Genomic DNA, 5155 nt, shown 5'->3' with positions numbered 1-5155 from the left:
AATAATAATAGAAAAATGGTGCAGTTGAGAATGTGATCAAAATAATTCCTCAAGATTCTTCAAAATCACATTACATGCAGAGACAGTTTTTGTCAGGGCCCTAAGGGCAGCGCTCAGACATGCCCCTGTCCATTCCACCCAAGTCCTTCCACCACCTGCCCCTGCTCCAGAGATGATGCAGAAGGGATGGTAATGCAGCTTCCCACAGCTTTGTCCTGTGGGTTAAATTTTGATGTGTATAGTATTCTGAGTGAACCAAGAAAGAACTGTGTGGCATTTATTGACAGGAGCTCTTTGGGTACCCTAAATCATGCAAAACAATGTATAAGGAACAGTACTGTTTCTGTCTGGGTTGGTTTTAATTTTCTTCATAGCAGCTCGTATGGTGCTGCATTTTGGATTTGTAATTAAAACAGCATTACAGAATCACAGAATGGCCGAGGTTGGAAGGGACCTCTGAGATCATCTAGTCCAAACCCCTGCTGAAGAGGATCACCTAGAGCACATTGCACAGTATGGCATCCAGGCATGTTTTGAATATCTCCAGTGAAAGAGACTCCACAACCTCTCTGGGCAACCTGTTCCAGTGCTCTGTCACCCTCACAGTAAAGAAGTGCCCTCTCATATTGAGCCAGAACCTCCCATGCTTCAGTTTGTGACCATTGCCTCTCCTCCTGTCCTTGAGCACAACTGAAAAAAGACTAGCTCCCTCCTCTTGACACGCTCCTCTCAGATACTTATATACATTAATCAGGTCTCCCCTCGTTAACAACACACCAGTGTTTTAGCTGTTGCTGAATAATGGTTACAGAGTCAAGCCTGTTCTCACCCTGCACCCCCAGCCCAGCCCAGCCCAGCCCAGCCCAGCCCAGCCCACCCCACCCCCACAAGTAGGCTTGGGGTACACAAGCAATTAGGAAAGAACACAGCTGGGGCAGCTGACCTACGCTGATCAAAGGGATATTGCTCCCCTGGGAAAGAAGGGGGAAGGGGACACATTTGTGTAATGGTGTTTGTCTTCCAAAGTAGCTGTTATGCATACTGAAGCCCTGTTTTTGTGGAAGTACTGGAACATCTGCCTGCTGATGGCAAGTAGAGAATGAATTTCTTATTTTGCTTTGCTTACATGTGCAGCTTTGCATCACCTGTTGTGATAAGCATTAATATTTTAAACCAGAATTAACAAGAAAGGAAACTTGGTATTGATATAGTTATGTGAGCCTTCAGAGTATAGACTGAGCAATTGTCCAGGCTCTTTTTTGGTTCTGTCTACAGTGAAACTTGGGAATATTGCTGACCCTGGTTCTGAGGATACAGTCTGTGCATATTCCCACTCCACAGAATAATTCGGATGCCCACTGCATGCTGTACCATTTACCCATGTCTTCATGGAAAAGGAACAGTGTGTGCATGTGGAAAAGAGACTGTAAGCAATCAGGAATTAAGAATCAAAGACACAATGCCATCTGGATCTAAAGCACAGTTCAGGTTAATTTTGACTGATAAAGCATTCAATTCCTGCCTCACTGAAAGTATAATTCCACTAGGGCCATACCAGCAGAGTGTCTGTCTGAACGCATCTTCCTCATTTCATACAAGGTAAAGATGGATATGGCACAAAAAATTATACAGTACAAGAGTACATGCAGATACAAATGAAGAGTATTGCTCTATGAGCTTTTTCCAAAAGGTCAAGCTTAATAACTTACTAACATGTATTAAAAGAGGTTTTTAGATTAGGTTCAAGAAGGGGAGAAATGAGAAGAAAGGAGAAAAAAGGAGGTAATAGGGGTTCTTAAAATTTGTAAGCTTATGTAAGTTCTTGTGAACTCTTTCACTGAATTGAGAGGTACTATTTCTCAAGTGTGTATGAACACTCTCCAAATTTTTTATTTTTTTTTTTTCTGACTGGGCCTGAGAGCAGTTTAAATAAATTACTTGGGAATCAATAAATAGGTTTTCATTTTCATGCAATGATGTGTCTATTTTTTGGGTTTATCTTACTAGTGCTAGGATACATATATCAAAAGAATCTCCATTGACTCATTCTTACAGAGCCCTGATATAGAACCTGAATAGCACTGATGTGATAGAGTATATTTTTGCCTATCAGAAAGCCAGATAGCCCTTCCTACAAAAACATTTGGAATGTGATACAATTTATTGCATGAGAGGTAAGTTATTATTTATTTATATCTCATAGATGCTGGCAGGTAAAATGACTCTCCTATTCAAGTCTGATTCAAAGAAAAGAGAAAGAGCATGCATTTTGGGCTCAAAGGCTTAAATGAAAGAAGAAAGATATATTTCATGTTATCAATTGTCGGTCTTTTAAAAAGGTAAGATATTTTCACTTTATATATTGACAGCCTCTGATACAAAGGTAACTTTTTTTTATGAGGTATTTGGGAAATAGGTTTTGTTTGTTGCTCCTGTTAGTTCTTGAGAATTGGACACTGAAATAAGGAAATCCTCACTCATACAAAATCAGCCTATCTGTTGCCCAATAACCTTTTCCCTTTCCCACAAATACATCCCACCAACAGTATGAAGATGTGAATAAATGCCTTGATATGTTTTTGATCATGATACTTTCGTCAAATTACCATATGAGTTTACATGCTGCAAATAACAAATTTTGAAAGATAATTGAGCATTGTGGCATATATTGAACACTAGGTCAACAAAAAGTTGTTGAGCACGTATTTCTACAACTGAGAAAAAAATATTTTTCATTAGCTTCTAAAATTCATACTTCTATCTGTGCAGTTAGTCCATTCCAGTGCACTATATTACAGATGATAAAACAAGACTGAAAAAGGTTAGAGGACAGTGATTTGTTTCCTCAGGACTCCAATTTAGGTAATTTACTGATAAACAGAATCAAATATCGCACGACCTTTGAGATTCAGTGAAGGAGATTTTTTTCACTGCTTTACCATTTATTTATTTATTTATTTATTATTGTTTTTCCCTAGGGAAATAATGTTCCCAGTACTCATGATTAGTTTTCTTTCTTTGTGTCTCTCTTTTTTAAATTCCTTAAAAACAGACTTGATGCTCTAACGGTAGATGATGATGAAATTGAAGAAATATAAGGGATTTGTGATGGGGCACTCCTGAGTGTATGTGCAAGCTGGGGGATGAGAGGTTGGAGAGCAGACCAATGGTAAGGGATCCGGGGGTTCTGGTCAATGGCAAGTTGAATATGAGTCAACAACAGTGTTCCCTGGTAGCCAAAAATGTCAAATATATCCTGGGGTGCATCAGGCACAGCACTGCTAGCCAGTTGGGGGAACAGATTGTCCCACTCTGCTCAGCACTGGTGCGGCCTCACCTTGAGTATTGTGTGCAGTTTTGGGCAACACAGTATTAGAAGGACATAAAAGTATTTGAGATTGTTCAAAGGAAGGCAACAAATATAATGAAGGGTCTAGAGGGCAAGATGTGTGAGGAGCAGCTGAAGTCACTTGATTTGTTCAGCCTAGACCAGAGGAGACTGAGAAGAGGGCCTCATGGTGACCTGCAGCTTCCTCACAAGAGGGAACAGAGGGGCAAGTGCTGATCTCTGCCCTCTGGTGACCGGTGATAGGACCCAATGGAATGGCGTGAAGATACATCAGGAGAGGTTCAGGCCAGATGTTAGGAAAGGTTTCTTCACCGACAGGGAGGTTGGGCACTGGAACAGGCTCCCCATGCAAGTGGTCATGGCACCAATCCTTCTGGAGTTCAAGAAGCGTTTGGACAACACTCTCAGACATAGGGTTTTATTTTTGTGTATTACTGTGTGGAGCAGGAGTTGGACTTGATGATCGTTGTGGTTCCCTTACAACTCAGGAAATTCTATGATTCTATGATTCTGACATGACCTCTTTTATGTCTAAATTCTGCTCCCAAAGAGCAGGCATAAATTCTACTACAGTGGTCCAGAATTTTGAAATGTAGAAGGTTCTGGAGCACTTCCTTTGTATTGACAGCATAGAAAGCTCTTGAAGCATCTTCATCAATATTATGATCAAGGAAAATTTATTTATAGGAAAATACACTTTTTATTAAGAATATTCAGAAATTTCTTTATGGAAACTCTAAAGTAGGCTTTAAGTTGTGTTCTATACCAATGAGCAATAATTAGGACACCTTATGCATTCTCTCCAGTCTCATTCCTTTTTATTTCTCATTGTAGTTTACAGAGATCTAACTCAGAGACAACACGCTAAGGTGGCATAACCACCAGATAAACAAGGTGTCTGGAAAAGGGATCATGCCTACCTATTCTTTAGGATGAAGTTGTGCCTTGAAGGAATGTCCAAGACTTCAGAAAGCTTTTCTGTCAGATTCAATGAGAGTAAGTCTGAAGGCAAAGGCCTGCTCTCAGCAGGTGCTTGGCACCTTGCAGTATAAAGATTTCCTGAATATTTTATCAATGATAGGAGCTGTCTTTCATATGGTATAAGATTTATTACTTATTTGTAATGATGCCTTAGTCCATCTATCTGTCCGCAGCATTTTCACAGTTATAGGTATGGAGTGTGATTACTTCTTTGGTCATCAGACGTTGTACCATAAATCACAGCATGAAAATTGAATGCCCTTCTCAGAGTTTCTTTGTGATATCAGACATTATAACATATTATTTGCATTCAGTCAATGAATAAATCTTCTTGTCCTTTGTTTAAACCCTAAAAATATTTTAATTCCTATATTCTGATTCTGTAAATAACTTTTTGTACATATATAAATAGGCATTCTTAATTGTGTCATTATGGATGGAGTGGGGAAGCTGACATGATGAATACAAGGGCTTTTGATGCCATAAAAGATTACATATAAGTGGTGTTTATTTCTATTTTCAGGCCATTTACAGAATTCAGGTTTCAATATGATCAGTTCAAAGTGTGCTGTTGGAAATAGCAACCCACCCCCCCCACCCCCCCCCCCAGTCTGTCAGAAGTATTGATTGTTATAGCCTACTGTATCCTGCCTCTAGCTTTGTCTGCTTGAAAGCCATGCTGAGTTTGTTAAGCTCTCCAAGTAAGCTACTGTTTCTTAAAGAAAAGGGATTTTCGAGCTACATTACACCTTTAAAATTTTGTGCAGAACTACCACTGACTTGTGAGGGAGTTCAACGTGCAGTTGAATGTAGCTCACAAACACA

At 39.7% G+C, this 5155-nt stretch overlaps 1 long non-coding RNA gene across 1 annotated transcript; it reads left to right on the top strand.

The window, feature by feature from the left end:
• The first annotated feature begins 983 nt into the window (after positions 1-983).
• Positions 984-4916, top strand: LOC308192112. Its single transcript, XR_013948574.1, has 3 exons — positions 984-1088; positions 2204-2339; positions 4184-4916. It is a non-coding gene; the product is annotated as an uncharacterized lncRNA (long non-coding RNA).
• The last annotated feature ends 239 nt before the right edge of the window (positions 4917-5155 follow it).

The sequence above is a fragment of the Anser brachyrhynchus genome, assembly GCF_964034855.1.
Source record: "Anser brachyrhynchus genome assembly, chromosome: 3".
NCBI classification, from domain to species: domain Eukaryota; kingdom Metazoa; phylum Chordata; class Aves; order Anseriformes; family Anatidae; genus Anser; species Anser brachyrhynchus.
This window is presented reverse-complemented; position numbering and strand designations above follow the sequence as displayed.